Source organism: Calliphora vicina, chromosome 2 (assembly GCF_958450345.1).
Source record: "Calliphora vicina chromosome 2, idCalVici1.1, whole genome shotgun sequence".
NCBI lineage: Eukaryota > Metazoa > Arthropoda > Insecta > Diptera > Calliphoridae > Calliphora > Calliphora vicina.
Window position 1 is genome coordinate 131,597,221 of NC_088781.1, and position 18,892 is coordinate 131,616,112.

Below are 18,892 nucleotides of genomic sequence, written 5' to 3' on the forward strand. Positions count from 1 at the left end.
AATGAACTTAGAAACATGAAACTAAGCATATATGGTCCTAAGTAAGTGGGAATTCTAGGGGGAGACTTTTTGGTACTTTTTCTTTAATCGAATGGTACTTTTTGTAATTTCTTCACCAATGAACCTAGAAACATGAAATAAAGCTTACATGGGCCCGAGTGGGTGGGAATCCACACGTGGTTGCTTTTTGGTACTTTTTCTATATTATAATGGTACTTTTTGAATTTTCTACAATAAAGGACCTAGAAACATGAAATTAAGCGTATATGGTCCTATGTGAGTGAAATTTCAAGCGGATACTTCATGGTACTTTTTTTTATTATAATGGTACTTTTTTTAATTTTCTATAACAATGGACTTAGAAACATGAAATTAAGCATACACGGTCCTAAGTCAGTGAGAATTCTAGGGAGAGATTTTTGGTACTTTTTTTTAATCGAATGGTACTTTTTGTAATTTCTTCACCAATGAACCTAGAAACATGAAATAAAGCTTACATGGGCCAGAGTGGGTGGGCATCTACAAGTGACTGCTTTCTGGTACTTTTTCTATATTATAATGGTACTTGGACTTTTTGGTACTTTTTCTATATTATAATGGTACTTGGACCTAGAAATATGTAATTAAGCGTATATGGTCCTATGTGATTGAAAATTTAGCGGATACTTCATGGTACTTTTTCTTTATTATAATGGTACTTTTTTTAATTTTGTATAACAATGGACTTAGAAACATGAAATTAAGCATACACGGTCCTAAGTCAATGAGAATTCTAGGGGGAGACTTTTTGGTACTTTTTCTCTATTCGAATGGTACTTTTTGTAATTTCTTCACCAATGAACCTTATATGGACCGGAGTGAGTGGGAATCCACAAGTGCCTGATTTTTGGTACTTTTTGTATATTGTAGCGGTACTTTTTGAATTTTCTGTAATAATGGCCATACAAATATGAAATTAATCGTATATGTTCTAAAGTGAGTGAGAATTCTAGGGATAGACTTTTTGGTACTTTTTCTTTATTCGAATGGTACTTTTTGTAATTTCTTCACCAATTAACCTAAAACCATGAAATTAAGCTTATATGGGAGTGAGTGGGAAACCACAAGTGGGGGCTTTTTGGTACTTTTTATATATTCTAATGGTACTTTACCGCGGTTTCGTTTTATTTTTGGGTTTTGTGATAATTTTTAAATATTAATTGTTATAGAAACAAAATTAGTTGATAATATAGGAAAGGCTATACAAATTTAAAATTCAAAATTGACGGGTTATGGTTTAGTGAATGCGAATTCAGAAGTGATAATCAATGGTACTATTTGTTTATTGCAATGGTACTTTTTGAATATTTTATAATAATTTTAGGCACACATGATTTTAAATGAATTTGAATTCACAAAAGGTGACTTTAGTGGTAACTTTCTTTTGCATTTTCTATAATAATGGACCCAGAAATATGAAATTAGACATTTACAATTAGATTCACAAAGGGAGACTTAATAGTACTATTTCATTATTCTAATTGGGGTGGCGAAGCGCACCGGGTCTGCTAGTCATCAATAGTTGTGTGTGTGTGTGCATTGCTTTTATGTTATTAATGTTAATGATTTTATGGTCTCAATTAAAAACATGTCGTGTTTGGTTTTTTTCATTCAAGCTCTCTCTCTCTGCCTGTTTGTTTGTTTTGTTTTCATTATGAGTGTGTGTCATGGTGTCATGATTGCAATTTTTATTTTCTAAATAAACCAGGTGACAATTATGATCTTTTACTTTTTTTCTTTCTTTCATTCTGGTTTATGACATGTTAATTTAATATTTAGTATGTTAAACGCTGTTATGTTTAACTATATTTTTCTTTATTTTAAAATTATATTTATTAAACTGTTTTGTAATTATGACGGATGTTGTGTGTGTGTGTGCTTGTAGATCAAAAAAGAAATAAAAAATAAACAAGTTCAAATGGTGTGTGTTAAATGTGTAAAAATAGAATCGTTTGTTTAGTTAGAAGAATATTTTTCACAATTTTTCTCACGTTTTTATGGGAAAATAAAAGAATTATTACACAAACGTTTTTATTTCAAAACAAAAGAAATATTTTTGTGTAGGAAATTAAAGTTGAAAAATACTATTTCGAAATTGAGTCAAAATGTTAGTGATACGGAAGTACTAAAGTTGTTTCAAATAAAATGTGGAAGAAAATTAAGATTTAACTGGAATTAATAAAAATCATACATTAATATTTGAATGAAATGATGTTTAAAAGAATAGTGGAGCCCAATTTTAGCATCAATTGTAGATCTTTCTATACTTAAATTTTAGCTTCAATTTCTGTACTCCAATATGAGCTTCAATAGTAGGTCTTCCAATACTCCAATATGAGCTACAATCGTTGGTCTTTCAATAATGCAATCGTATATTAATCATTGGTCTTTCCATACTTCGTATTGAGCTTCAATAATAGGTATTTCTATTTTCCAAATTGAGCATCAATTGTAGGATTTTCTATACTCCAACTTAAGCTTTGATCTCAGGAATCTATGATAACATCAGCCCTAAATTTCTTAAAATCCTACTTCCTCGGCTTTTGCCTCATATCACTCATATTTTTAATACCATCCTCATGACTAGTGTTTTTCCAACTAACTGGAAACATGCGAAAATAATACCAGTTTCTAAGTCTAACTCTGAGTTCAGGCCGATAGCTATTCTACCATTTTTATCTAAAGTTCTTGAGAAAATATTACATAAACAGATAAGCGATCATTTAGCCCAATATAATCTGCTCACCAACAGGCAATCCGGATTTCGTCAGAAACACAGTTGCATCACAGCCTTAATAGATGTTACTGAAGATATACGTTGTTCAATTGATGGTGGGAATTTAACACTTTTGGTTCTGCTAGATCACTCGAAAGCTTTTGATTCTGTTGATCATTCCTTACTTTGTTCAAAACTGTATCATCAATTCGCGTTCAGTGACACATCAGTTTCATTAATTAAATCGTACCTTGATAATCGTTCTCAATCTGTGTTCTTAAATGACACTTACTCTGGAGCTCTGTCTGTTACCCGAGGAGTACCACAAGGTTCAATTTTGGGTCCACTTTTATTTTCTTTGTATGTTAATGACTTGCCTAATAATGTATCCTACAGTAAAATTCATTTATATGCTGATGACGTGCAGCTATACATTAACACTTCGCTTAAGACCATAAATGAAAATGTATGTAAGCTTAATTCGGATCTTGACAATATTTATTGCTGGGCATCAAGAAATGGTCTATGCCTGAACCCCCAAAAATCAAAATGTTTAATAATCCGTAAGAAATCCTTAAAACAAAATATTAACGTTGACATTTGTATTAACAATGAAAAAATTGAAATCGTTACTTCAGCAAAGAATTTAGGCGTTACATTTAATAGCACGCTCAGCTGGGATAATCACGTTAATATTGTAGTAGGTAAAACGTACTCAATGCTTCGTAATCTGTGGGCAACACAATTTTACACCCCAGTTAACATTAGAATGCTAATTGCTAAAACCTATTTAATGCCAGTACTACTTTATGGTTGCGAAGTTTATGCTAACTGTGATTCCGCTAGTAAGCGGAAGTTAAATACTCTTTTTAACAATATTGCCAGATATGTATTTGGTCTTCATACTCATGATGGTATTGCAACCTTAAGTAAAAGGCTTTACAACGTGACCTTCAATAATCTGGTCAACATCAGGACACTTACGCTACTACACAAAATCGTTTACACTAAAGTGCCGTCATATTTATATAATCGGATAACTTTTGCAAGGTCTAATAGAGGGAATAAGGTCATACCTATTGCACACCGAAGTAAGATAACGGAATGGCAATTTTACTATAACGCAATCCATCTATGGAACAGACTTCCGAATAAAGCACAAACAAACAGCAACGTAAACTCTTTTAAATCAGAAATAACGAAACATTTGAATAATGATATAATGATATAACGTAACTTTACACTTTAAACTTGATATTGTATTTATGATAAGTATTTTTGTTAATTAGTAACTTGCACTTTTGTTAAGTTTCGTTATTTTTATTTTTACTTTTATATTGATTCTTAACTATTTTAATTTTTGATTTTTAAAATGTTTAAATTTTTCACACTTAATAAATTATTATGTTAAACTAAATTGTATTACAATAACTTCCCCTAGTTCCACACTATAATTAAAAGATGTATGTCTTGTTGTATGGAAAAACAGATAAATAAATAAATAAATAAATAAATTTTTATACTCCAATTTTAGCTTCAATCGTAGGTCTTTCTATACTCCAGTTTTAGCTTCAATCGTAGGAATATCTATTCTTCAATTAGAGCTTCTATCATAGGTATTTCTTTACTCAAATGTGAGCTTCAATCGTACGTCTTTTCTATTCTCCAATTTGAACTTCAATCAAAGTTCTTTCTGTACTCCAATATAAGCTTCAATCGTAGGTCTTTCTATACTCCAATATGAGCTTCAATTGGGCCTTTTTATTAGTATATCGTATATTAATCGTAGGTCTTTCTATACTAAAATTTTTACTTCAAATGAAGGTCTTTGTATACTCCAATTTTTGCTTCAAATGAAGGTCTTTCCGTACTCCAATATCGTTGGCCTTTCAATACTCCAATCGTATATTAATCGTTGGTCTTTCTATACTCAAAATTGAGCTTCAATATACTCAAAATTGATCTTCAATCGAAAGTCTTTCTATTCTATAAATTGAGCATCAATCGTAGGTCTTTCTATACTCCAAATTGAGCTTCAATCGTAGGTCTTTCTATACTTCAAATTGAGCTTCGATCCTAGGTCTTTCTATACTCCAAATTGAGCTTCAATCACAAGTCATTCTGTACTGCAATTTGAGCTTCAATCGTAGGTCTTTCTATACTAAAATTTTAGCTTGAATCGCAGGTATTTTTTTACTCCAATTTGAGTTTAAACCATAGGTCTTTTTATACTCCAAATTAAGCTTCAAACGTAGATCATTCTATACTCCAAATTGAGAGTCAACCATTTGCCTTTCTGTACTCCAAATTGGGCTTCAAATGTAGGTCTTTCTATACTCCAAACTGAGTTTTTTTTACTGAAGTTTTAGTTTTATTAGTATAGATTTATGCAATCTATTTTGACATTCAATTCCAGGTCTTATATTACTTCAGTTTGAACTTTAAATTAAGGTATTTCGTACTGCAATTATTAACTTAACTCATGGATCTTTCTATGTTAAAATTAAAGATTCAATCGCAAGTCTTCCTATTATTAAATTTTAGCTTTATCGCAGGTCTTCAATTTTAGATTAATTGCAGAATGTCCACACTCCAATTTGAGGTACAATCGTACATCTTTCTATACTCCCATTTGATCTTTAATCGCAGATCTTTCCATACTCTTTGAAGAACAAATGTAGATATGTATTTTAATACTCCAATGTAAGCTTCAGTCGTAGAATTTTCATGCCTTCAATCGTAGGTTTTTTTTTATTCCTTTTTGGAAAACAAAATCCTTTATGCCCTTGGAAATTAAACACTACACTATGCACCCACTTTCATATAGCTTTATATCACCAATTACTTCATTGCACAACAACTATTTTCAATCATGAATTCAGATGAAAAACTCTAATAAAATGTTCCTGAAATTTCATTGTAACATTCTATAATACATTTATTTTCCAATTTTATCTTTCGTATACAAAAAACCATTTAAATTCAATTACTTTAACAAAGGAAGACTAAAAACAAATGTAATAATTTTATTAAAATTTTGTAAAATTTGACTGGAACAAACAAATAACATTCATTTCATTCATATTACTTAGGAAATCTTTAAAAAATGAGTTTTGCATTAAAATATCCTCTTTTGTAAATACGTTTTTACAAATTTTTGTTAAATTTACTTGTTTTTGCATATAAGTAAATCAAAAGGAAGCTAAGGAAAATATAGAAAAGTTGTGTTCAATTCCAAGAAAAGCACACACCAATTTCATACACAATTTTATTACATTATTCATATGTGTAGGAGAGTATGTGTCTGTGTGTTTTATGTAACAACTATAAAAACATATTCATAAATATTTTATGATTACTACCACTTTCATACATAAAATTCTTTTGAAACGCAAATTTTGTGAATATAATATTTTTGGGAATAAGGGTAATCACAGTTAAACTGTACATTTAAGAAAGTTGTAAAAAATTAGCATACTTTTAGGTGCCACGTAGAGGTCATGTTTCCATGGATAAAATTTGTTGCTAATCAACGAAATCACAGATCACGTTCTATAATCCAATTTGAGCTTCAATCATAGATAGTTCTATACTTCAATTTACGCTTCAGTCGTGGCTCCTCCTGTACTCCAGTTTTAGCTTCTATCGCGGCTTAAATTTACGCTTCAGTCGTGGCTCCTCCCGTACTCCAATTTTAGCTTCAATCGTGGATTGAGCTTGAATTGTATTTTGTTCTAGAGTCCAACTTGAGCTTTAATCGTGTCTCCTTCAATCAATCAATTGTAGGTCGTTCTATAGTCCAACTTGAGCTTCTATCATTGCTCCTTCTATACTCCAATTTGAGCTTCAATTGTACGACGTTCTACAGTCCAAATTGAGCTTCAATCGTGGCTCCTTCAATACTTCAATCTGCGCTTCAATCGTAGGTCATTAGTTACTTAAATTTTTGCTTCAGTCGTTGCCCCTCCTGTACTCAAATTCTAGCATCAATCGTGGATCTTTCTATACTCCAATTTGAGCACTAATTGTAGGTCGTTCTACAGTCCAAACTGAGCTTCAATCGCTGCTCCTTCTATACTCCAATTTTAGCATCAATCGTGGATCCTTCTATACTCCAATTTGAGCATTAATTAAAGGTCGTTCTACAGTCCAATTTTAGCTTCAATCGTGGCTCCTTCCATACTTCAATTTGCGCTTCAATCATGGGTCATTATTTACTTCAGTTTTAGCTTCAGTAGTTCTTCCTCCTATACTCCAATTTTAGCATCAATCGTGGATCCTTCTATACTCCAATTTGAGCATTAATTGTAGGTCGATCTACAATCCAACTTGACCTTCAATCGTGGCTCCTTCTATACTCCAATTTGAGCTTCAACTGCAGGTCGTTCTACAGCCAAATTGCTCTTCAATCGTGGCTCCTTCTATACTCCAATTTGAGCTTCAATCGTGGCTCCTTCTATACTCCAATTTGAGCTTCAATTGTAGGTCGTTCTACAGTCCAATTTGCTCTTCAATCGTGGCTCATTCTTTACTCCTATTTCAGTTTCAATTGTAGGTCGTTCTTTACTCCTATTTGAGCTTTAATCGTGGCTCCTTCTATACTCCAATTTAAGCTTCAATCGCGGCTCCTTCTATACTCCAATTTGAGCTTTAATTGCAGGTCGTTCTACAGTGAAATTTCTCTTCAATCGTGGCTCCTTCTATACTCCAATTTGCGCTTCAATCGTGGCTCCTTCTACACTCCAATTTGCGCTTCAATCGTGGCTGCTTCTATACTTCAATTTGAGCTTCAATCGTGGATCCTTCTATACTTAAATTTGAGCTTCAATCGTGGCTCCTTCTATACTTAAATTTGAGCTTCAATTGCAGGTCGTTCTACAGACCAGCTTGAGCTTCAATCGTGGCTCCTTCTATACTCCAATTTGAGCTTCAATAGTGGCTCCTTTTATACTTCAATATGAGCTTCAATCGTGGCTCCTTCTATACTCCAATTTGAGCTTCAATAGTGGCTCCTTTTATACTTCAATATGAGCTTCAATCGTGGCTGCTTCTATACTCCAATTTAAGCTTCAATAGTGGCTCCTTTTATACTTCAATATGAGCTTCAATCGTGGCTCCTTCTATACTCCAATTTGAGCTTTAATTGCAGGTCGTTCTACAGTTAAATTTCAATTGTAGGAAGTTCTACAGTCCAACTTGAGCTACAATCGTAGCTCCTTCTATATCCAATTTGAGCTTCAATTGTTTATCGTTCTACAGACCAATTTGCACTTCAATCGTGGATCCCTTCTATACTTTAATTTGATCTGCAATCTCAGGTCATTCTACTCTCCAATTTAATTTTGAATCGTAAATAGTTCTATATTCCTATTTAAGTTTGAATCATGGGTCGTTCTAATCTCTAATTTGAACTTCAATCGCAGGTCGTTTTATACTCCACTTTGAGCCTCAATCATAGGTAGTGCTATAGTCCAATTTAAACTTCAATCATGGGTAGATCGTTATTCCAATTTGTGGTTCAATCGTAAGTCGTTCTATACTCCAACTGGAGCATCAATCGTAGGTCATTCTATACTCCAAAGGGAGCTTCAATCGTAGGCCGATTAAAGGTTCAGTTGAACTTATTTCTGTAATTTTTGCTACTGTGAAGTTCCTTATTTATTTTCTTTGCTAACATTGTTCATTTCTTCCTTGTAATTCATATTTCTTTATAAGTAATACAATATGTTTTTAATGTTTGATTTTATAACTTCATTTGTTTATATTTTATTTCATATTTTACTGTATTTTTCTTTCTTTTAAAGAAAATATACAACAAATATAAAGTTTTTTTGTGAGTGGAATGCGGAAATTGTGATGTACTAAAAGCAATAAGATGTAATAAAATATTTTCCTTTTATTCCTGATAATTTTCTTCATACATTTGGGAGTTTATTTGTACATATTGTTAGTTTAAGATTTATGACAATATTGATTTGTTATCTTTGAAAGAAAAGCTAAAATTAACTTGAGTGATTGGATATTCATAAACATATGACTATATGTTTGTTTAATGTAAGATATATGTAGTTATTGTAATAGATTTTCATTAAATTGTACATGTATTTATTTAAAATTCAATTAAAATCTTTTGTTTATTTCCAGATAATGCAACAGCTGCAGTCAATTGTCTTTAGAAAATAATTAAAAGGAAATTTGATTTATGGTAAGCTAGTGAATTTAAATGTTTATTAGATTTTAAGATTAAAATTATTCAATTTATATAAAATGTCAGCTTTTGAAAATAATTATTAATCATAGAACACAGTGTTTAAACCACACAGCTAATCAATATTAATCATACGCCTTGATTTATTATATGGTTTTTTGGCAATCATACGCCTCAATAGTCATGCAATAAATATTACTCATACCATGTGGTGAGCTTGCAATTAATAATAATCATACGCCTGCCTTAATTTTAATGAAATTTTTAGGAATTTCTTGAATTCTAGTAAAATTTTAAGACAAATTTTGTATTTTCCTTAATCTGCATTAAGTTGCTTTATATATTCTTAACAATTTCTCTTGAAATTTACTTTATTTTGTGAAAAATATTGCCTGGCCACTTTAGTTAAACTATATTTAAGTGCTTAAATTTAAAGTTTTTATATTTAAATCACAAAAGTTTCATTTTAAATTTATTGCAGAGTCCTTAAACAAAAGAATTTGTTAAACACTTTAAAAAGCAATTTCATTGAACATAAAACTATAAATATAAAGTTTTCTCGATTCAAGGTTAAACAAGGTGTTAAATTTCATTTTGTAAACAGAAAAATGTTAAAACCTTCACTACTTTTTTTCATAAATACCATGAATTTCTTATTAATTTCAATATAAAAACTAAATTTTTCGGCAGCCTTTCAAAAAATAAAAATAAAACAAAAGTTTTTTCCCCTTTTTCACACTTAAATATTTCATTTCAATGCCTGCCTTTTGGCTGTAAATGCTATATCTCTACTTTAGTAGATGTTCAGTTGATGCTGCTGATGTTGCTGTTGCTGTCATTTTCAGTTGCCTTTCTCATTTCTGTTTTTGTCAACTGTAAAAGATACTTTTAAAACCCTACAACAATAACAACTCATAAACAATTTTACATTTTAAATTTATACACTCACAACAACTAACTAAAGTCAAAAGAAAAACTTTTTGCTTTGTAGCTTTTGCCTAAAACCAAACAGAAAACTATAATGAAACTTTCCTTTTTCTATATATTTGCATTAAAAACTTTTTAGCAAATATTATTTTTAACACAAAAACTTTTTTCCAACAAAAAAATATGCCATATTTTATAATGGTAATAATGACAACTATTAGTTAGGAAATTTTTCAAACCATATACTTTAAGTTTTAATACGGAGGAACAGGAGAGGGTAAGGTTTTTTATACCCTTCACCATGAGTGGCCAGGGTATATACAGAAGTTTGTCATTTTGTTTGTAATATCCATAATTTACATTTCATAGCGCAGTGGAAAAAAACATATCCAGCTCTCCGTCTTTCCGTTGAAATTAACTTACATACATGATACATCAATATATCCTCTATAATCCAACTTAGGTTGCTATTTAAAATCGAGAAAATGGACGTAGTTAAACCACTGGGCCGATTTGAAATATCACTTACATTTTATTTTGAAATATCAAATGGGCGTGGCAAATCCAACACAAAGTAAATAGTTATTAAAGAATACCTTTCAAATCAGCAAAACTTTGCGGGATTTTCTTTGGCATCATCGTGCGCAACTTGGCTGAAAATGAGGATGATTGGATAAATGGGCGTGGCACCTCCCCAAAAAAGGAAACAGTTATTTTCGAATATCTACAGCACTATAATCGTGACAGTCTTCAAACTTTATATAAATCAATTTCATATCACTGCATGAGGTTTAACAAGAGATGGGATGGATCGAAATGGGGATGTTGTACCTCTTATACAAAGTAAATAGTTATTTCGAAATATGTAAGTTGAGAACTATTTGGAGGTCATCAAATTTTGGCCGAATTGCTCTCTTATCATTTTGACATAATTTGGCTGAAAAGTTACAGTTTCTCGATGTCGAAAGAACTTAATCGGCAATATTTGATGCTGTTTCCATAAAAAAATTCTACAAAACACTTTTCCATGCATCCAAGAAGCCCCCTGACCACTCCTTCACCTGGAAAAGAGGATAACATTATGGAAAAGGTCAGGCTGCCCGCCACCGCCTGGGAGAAAAAGGTAGGAATCAAAGATATCAGCAAGGTTCCCTACCACTACTCCAAATACACAGAGGGCGTTATTTCTAGGCAACGACAGATGGCAGCACCATTATCCTAGACCAGCTACAGTAGACCAATCATCTACTTAGCTGGATCAACAACCGATTAACGAAACTGACTCCTTTGCTATAACTTGGTCGGCTTTTTTAAAAATATAGGAAGGAATTTTGAATCGAATGGACTCGAATTTTGTTAGTTAGACAACAAAATTACTAATAATATACAAACGTTTTCAGTGTACTTAAATTGATCTTATGATCAAATTCATTGAATACTATTAAATAATTAATAAGCAAATTAATTGTATCACAAACTAATCTTCTTATCTTTAATTTGTGTTTCTTTTCTAAGAAGGAAATTAGAATTAACCACTTGTTGTTGCAAGTTCCTTTCAAACGTTTGTCTTTTATAATTAAATATAAATTAGTTACCAAACTTATATTGAACCAAAAATTATATATTTTTATAGCCAAAAGTCCTAAGTAACAAACCCACTTATTAAATTCTTTTGTTGTTTTAGTTTTTATGTTAGTCTGTTCTATTGAAATGTTTGGTTATCCAAAGAATATGAAAATTACTTTGGCTTCCCCTTTCCATTTATTGCTGAAAATTAATTATTTATTACATGAAATTGTAATGAACTGTGATAGTTGGGTTAAATATTGAGTGTAAGGTTTTGGTCATGTTTTCTATGGGTAGAAAGAAGTGTTTAGTTGTGTTAAATTTTGTATTGAACTTGTAGTATTAGTAGCTATTTTGTATTCATTTGGAGTTTAAGTGGAGAAAATTGTTGCTTGTATTTGTTTATTTATTAACAATGATTACTTTTGCAATATTTATTAGGTAATTAAGAAATAAATTTGGAGAAAGGAGAAGAAATGATAGAGAAAACTCTGCTGTTAAAATGTTAGTTTTACGTTTATAAATAAGACATGTGGGTGTAGAAATGAACATAATTACAGTGTTTGGCAGATGACCTAATATGTTGTCTTCTTTTCTTTATATTTATGAATAGATTTCCTTGGCACAAGCCATAGAACACATTTTAATAAATTAAAAAATTTAAGATTTTCACTACCAAAATATGTCATCTTTGTGGTGATGTAGCATGCTTGGTGAATACAGTAGACTTTTCATCACTGAAATATTCTGAAAGCTTATTTTGTTCTTAAATGATGTTAAAAGTTTCATGGAGATTGGCTCACAAGCTTAAAAGTTGTAGATTAATCACCAAACATGTATGAAGTGGCCAGTGTGTCGTATGATTAATATTAATTACTGAGTATTTTTACATTTCCTTTAAAAAGTTTTAGTTTTTAAAGGTTTTTATAGCAACTAAAACTAGTTTATAATAGAAAACACATCAATAAATGCTATTAAGCAAGTAAATTCATAAATTTAAAAAGAAATCTCTCCTAAAAATTGCTTTAAAACTTGAGAATGCAAACAAAAAAATTAAATATTTTTTATGAAATATTTCAATTCGTTCATAAACAATACAATCCTCTTATTTAAAAGTATACTACTACTAAATGCCTCATTAGTTTATTAAAAATACAACTATGATTCAAAATTTCATGCTCCACAGCTCAACAAGCTAAATATTATTCAAGCAATTTTAATTCTCAATTAAATTAATAGTCCTGTTGTTTGCCTGCGAGTTCAGATAAATAAATTTATTTATCTGTGGTCATGTATATTTAACAAATTGTGCGGAGTTGCGTGTATAAATATGAAATCAACACACTACAGCCAATTAAATTTCAACCTACACGTGTGCTACAAATCCTTAAAGCTCATACACATGTATATGAGTGGCTATAAATGAGAGAAAATATAAAAACTAAAATCATATTTTAATAATATATAAATACAAAAGTGACCCACCCACTCACCAAAACATAAATACACGCAACACACAAGTTTTATAAAAATATTCTACAGTGTGGTGTGAAATTAAGGCAGGGATTTAGAAACAAATTCAGGCAATAAAGTACAAACAAAAAAGTGCGAAATTCCTTATAAATGGTTGTATTTTCTTTTGAGCTTGATTTGCCCAAATGTCGAATAATTTCCTTTAAATCTATTATGGATTTTATTTCATATATAATGTACTAATTCTTTACTCTCAATTGTTGCTAATAATTTAGATTTATCTACTTAACAAATAACATAAAAATAAACACCTGTTTGATAATGTTTTTTTTTTTTCTAGTACACAACCTAAATAAACTAACTATAAATATTATTTTAAATAACAAATAACTGCCTTGGGAAAATAGTTACAAAAAATAACTACAAATAAATATAATAAAACACAAGTAAACGCACCCTCTCAACTACAAAAATGTTATATAATCAAAACTATGTATGTTTCAATGAAAAGAAATTACCATTAACAAAAAAAACTAACTTTTAGGGGACAATTAAATAATACATTTTATATAATCAAGTAAATTGAAACTAATATATATTTGTAAAAATTTATAAATTCACCAAATTTATTATTCTCTCAGGATTGTTGAATAATCCTGTAGTGCAAGTTAAACTTAGATAACTGCAAATTATACTCTATAGTGTATTTTATTCAAATCATAAACTACAATTTCATCTTATGTAAATATTCAGCTCATATTTAAAAAACTGTTTAAAAATATACTGTAATTAATATCAATCATACGTACTGTTGTCTTTAATATTTGAAACTGCTAAAAGTACAGGAATTATTTAACATTTTTAAAAACTTTCTGATTCGATTGTAAAAAAACAGTCAACTGTTTATAATTAAAGAACATTTCATGAACATTTTTCACATAATACTACTTCAAATTTAAAAATATCGAAAATAACCCTTGAGAAAAACTAATTCCTAATTAATTTATTCACTTAAAGAATGCTCAATTAAAATCATGTAGTTATATCTCAAATAAACCCATAGAAAGAACTTGATTGATGTTTAGATTTGAGTATAAAAGCATCTACGATTGAAGCTGAAATTGGAGTATAGAAAGAGCTACGAATGTATATCTACTATTGAAGCTCAAATTGGAGTATAGAAAGACCTACGACTGAAGCTCAATTTGGAGTATAGAAAGACCTACGATTGAAGTTTAAATTTGAGTATGGAAAGACCTAAGATTGGAGCTCAAATTGGAGTATAGAAAGATCCGCGATTGAAGCTCTTATTAAAGTAAAGAAAGACCTACCATTGAAGCTCAAATTAGAGCATAGAAAGACCTACTATTGAAGCTCAATTTGGACTATAGAAGACCTACGATTGAAACTTAAATTTGAGTATGGAAAGACCTACGAGTATTGGAGTATAGAAAGATCTGCGATTGAAGCTCTTATTAAAGTAAAGAAAGACCTACAATTGAAGCTCAAATTAGAGTATAGAAAGACCTACGATTGAAGCTCAAGTTGGAGTATAGAAAGACCTACGATTGAAGCTAAAATTGGAGTAAAGAAAGGCCTTCCACTGAAGCTCAAATTGGAGTATGGAAAGACCAACGATTGAAGCTAAAATTGGAGTAAAGAAAGGCCTTGCACTGAAGCTCAAATTGGAGTATGGAAAGACCTACGATTGTAGCTCAAAGTAGAGTATTGAAATACATACGATTGAAGCTCAAATAGGAGTACAGAAAGACCCACAATTTAAGCTCAAATTGGTTTATAGAAAGACATACGATTGAAGATAATATTGGAGTAGGGAAAGGCCTACGCTTGTAGCTCTAACGGGAGTATTGAAAGACCTACGATTGAAGCTTAAATTGGTTTATAGAAAGACATACGATTGAAGATAATATTTGAGTAAGGAAAGGCCTACGATTGTAGCTCAAACGGGAGCATTGAAAGACATACGATTGAAGCTCAAATTGTAGTACAGAAAGACCTACGATTGAAGCTTGAATTGGTTTATAGGAAGACCTACGATTGAAACTCAAATTGGAGTACAGAAAGTCGTACGATTGAAGCTCAAATTGGAGTACAGAAAGACCTACGATTGAAACTCAAATTGGAGTATACAAAGACCTACGATTGAAGCTCAAATTGGACTATGGAAAGACCTACGATTGAGGCTTAAATTGGAGTGTGGAAAGACCTACGGAGTATAGGAAGCCTTACGATTGGAGTAAAGAAAGGCCTACGATTGAAGCTCAAATTGGAGTATAGAAAGACCTACGATTGATGCTCAAACTGGAGTATTGTAAGACATACGATTGATGCTCAAATTGGAGTATAGAAGACCTACGATTGAAACTAATAATGGAGTAAAGAAAGACCTACGATTGAGCCTCAAATTAGAGTGTAGAAAGACCTACGGTTGAAGCTCAAATTGGAGTATAGAAATACCTACGATTGAAGCTCAAGTTGGAGTATAGAAAGAACTACGATTGAAGCCCATATAAGAGTACAGAAAGACCTACGATTAAGGCTCAAATTGGAGTATAGAAATATCTACGAAGGAAGCTCATATTGATGTATTGAAAGACTTACGATTGAAGCTCAATTTGGAGTATAGAAAGACCTACGATTGAAGCTTAAATTGGAGTATTGAAAGCCCATGATTGAAACTAAAATTGGAGTATAAGAAGACCTAAGATTGAAGCTCAAATTGGAGTAAAGAAAGACCTACTATTAAGGCTCCAATTGGAGTGTAGGAACTTATTCTAAGGAAGCTCAGATTGGAGTATAGAAAGACCTAAGTTTGAAGCTCAAATTGTAGTATAGAAAGAACTGCGACCTAAATTGGAGTATAGAAAAATCTAGATTGAAGCTCAAATTGGAGAATTGAAAGACCTGCGATTGAGGCTCAAATTATAATATAGAAAGACATACATTTTTGTAGATTTCCAAAGTATTCTTATTTAAAATTAAGGAGTGAGATCGAAAAATTCTTAACATACATATATGTTTATAAAAAAGAAACCACTAAACTTACAGCTTTAATTTTTTTTTTATTTGATTGAAATTATTATTACAATTTACAAAAAAAATTATTTTTATAGTTTTAATCACTAGTGATGAAATTTTGAACCTTTTTCGGAAACCCTTCCATTAACGTTTTTATAGTGCTTTCTGTCACTTTGCTCGAACATGTAGTCCATCTCCGTTTAAAATCTACCACACTTTTGGACACCTTTTTTGTACTCTTCAATTCTCTTTTAACAAGAGCCCAATATCTCTCCACTGGCCTTAGCTCCGGGCAGTTTGAAGGATTTGCCTCTCTTGGTACAAATACCACATTATTGTTCTTGTACCACTCAAGGGCTTGTTTGCCATAGTGACAGGATGCCAAGTCAGGCCAAAAATAAGTGGACACATTATGAAGTCTTATGAATGGAAGCAGCCTTTTTTGTAAACATTCCTTGATGTAAATTTCGGTATTTATAGAGCCCGTTGTAACAAATGAGTGGCTTCTTTTGCCGCAACTGCATATTGCTTGCCATACCAAGAACTTTCTGGGAAATTTTGTCTGCTTTTGGGTCCTAAACTTTTCTTCAACATTCCCTCGAGCATCAGCAACATAAAATTTTTGACCTGGAAGTTGCGAAAAATCTGCCAGAACATACGTTTCGTCATCCATTATGCAGCAAGAATATTTTTTTATAAAACTTGACTTCAATTTCCGTGCTCTGTTTTTGGCCTCTAAATTTTTAGTAGCGTTCCTGTCAGGAACTTTTTGAGCCTTGTATGTTTTTAAACCTGCATTAGCTTTAACTTTTCGTACCAAATAGTCCGAGCACTGAGCTAACCGGGCTGCTTTCCTACCGGATGTGTTGGGAGCTCTTTTGAAAATGCGTTCTATTTTTTTGGCTTTAGAAACATCATGTGGACCATTCCTTCTACCTGAACCAGGTTTTCTATCAACTGACAAGTTCTCCCGGTACTGTTTAATAACATTGGAAACAGTTTGACGGCAGACCTTTGTATGCTTGGCCAACTTTTTGTAAGACCAAGTTGGGTTTTGTTGAAAATATTTAATAATTTCAGTACGCACTTTTTTCTGGTCACTCATTTTAATCAGATTAACAAAAAAATTAATATAATTGACATTACACATAATAACTGACATGTTTTTCAAAGGTAACTTGATCAAAAAAAAATTCAAATAATACTTGGGTTAAAAAATGTAATGAAAAACGTGTGTTAAGAATTTTTCGATCTCACTCCTTATATTGATTTATTTATAAATATAAATAAAACTAGCGTAAAATCTTCTTAAAATTATGGTATTTGGGATTCATAAGCATTATCCTTTTTCTCTTTGTCTGTATTCCTCTTAAACATTTATTTCATCAATAACTATTTCCGTAATATTTCAAAATTTCATGATACCCAACAAAAAACAAATATGCAAATTACTTATTATTTTTTGTTTTATTTTTCCTTTATTTCTAGGAATATTTGAAAACACAAATCTCTTTATTTGGTTGTAAACAGTAAAACAGATCTGTTACAAATTCATCCCCTACCAGCCAGCCACAAAAAAGAGAAACCATTTTAATGGTATGTATTTATGTACATTTGTTTAAACCAAAATAACAAGTTTGTAGCCAAAAGTATGCAAATTATTTTATTAACTTTTCTATTGGAAGAACTCTACAAATAGAGGGTTATTTATTTAGGCTATCTCTTGTTTTTTATTTGCTTTAAATCATATGAATTTAAACAATTTGTTATTTAAAAGATTTATTTATTTAATTTACAAACAAAACAAAAAAATAACAAATATTAATTAAAAAATTCTTTGCTTTGTTGTTGGTTTTAATTTGTGTTTGTATTTAACTATTTTCATTCTTTTGTTTAAGGTTTTTTATTACAAAAATGTTTATTTATTATTACATACGCATCATTTCACTGGATTTGTAATCATTTTTCATTTAGTTTTTCATTAATTTTAATACCAACAGCTTTTACTGTTATACAGATACAAACAAGCACAAATATTTACAGTTGTTACAACAGTAAATGAGTGTAATTTTTTTTGTTGTTGCAATATTTCCAATAGTAGTTCTCTTCTTACCACTCACATCCTTTTTTATTGTTGTCCTCTATGCATGTTTGTTTACATTTCATGCATGCATGCATGTTGTTGTAATTAAAGTGTAAAATAATAATCATCATAAGAGACAACAAAAACAACAACAACAGTTAAAATGAGCAATATCAAAACACAAACAAAACACTGTTACATGTTTTAATTTATGTTGGGTAAGAGCTTGTCTCTCTTTTTATACCCTTCAGCTTCGTGAGAAGGGTATATATAAGTTTGTCATTCCGTTTGTAATTTCTACATTTTTCATTTCCGACCCTATAAAGTATATATATTCTGGATCCTTATAGATAGCGGAGTCGATTAAGCCATGTCCGTCTGTCTGTCTGTCTGTCTGTCTGTCTGTCTGTCTGTCTGTCTGTCTGTCTGTCTGTCTGTCTGTCTGTCTGTCTGTCTGTCTGTCTGTCTGTCTGTCTGTCTGTCTGTCTGTCTGTCTGTCTGTCTGTCTGTCTGTCTGTCTGTCTGTCTGTCTGTCTGTCTGTCTGTCTGTCTGTCTGTCTGTCTGTCTGTCTGTCTGTCTGTCTGTCTGTCTGTCTGTCTGTCTGTCTGTCTGTCTGTCTGTCTGTCTGTCTGTCTGTCTGTCTGTCTGTCTGTCTGTCTGTCTGTCTGTCTGTCTGTCTGTCTGTCTGTCTGTCTGTCTGTCTGTCTGTCTGTCTGTCTGTCTGTCTGTCTGTCTGTCTGTCTGTCTGTCTGTCTGTCTGTCTGTCTGTCTGTCTGTCTGTCTGTCTGTCTGTCTGTCTGTCTGTCTGTCTGTCTGTCTGTCTGTCTGTCTGTCTGTCTG

General features: G+C 31.3%; 1 protein-coding gene across 1 annotated transcript in view; it reads left to right on the top strand.

Annotated features, from left to right (window-relative positions):
* The window catches only part of LOC135950315 (uncharacterized), a 146,873-nt gene that overhangs the window by 105,684 nt on the left and 22,297 nt on the right, over window positions 1–18,892 (top strand). The window contains exons 3-4 of the mRNA XM_065499854.1: window positions 8,900–8,960; window positions 17,457–17,564. The gene's annotated coding sequence lies outside the window, so the exon portion shown is untranslated. The remainder of the gene's footprint in view (window positions 1–8,899; window positions 8,961–17,456; window positions 17,565–18,892) is intronic.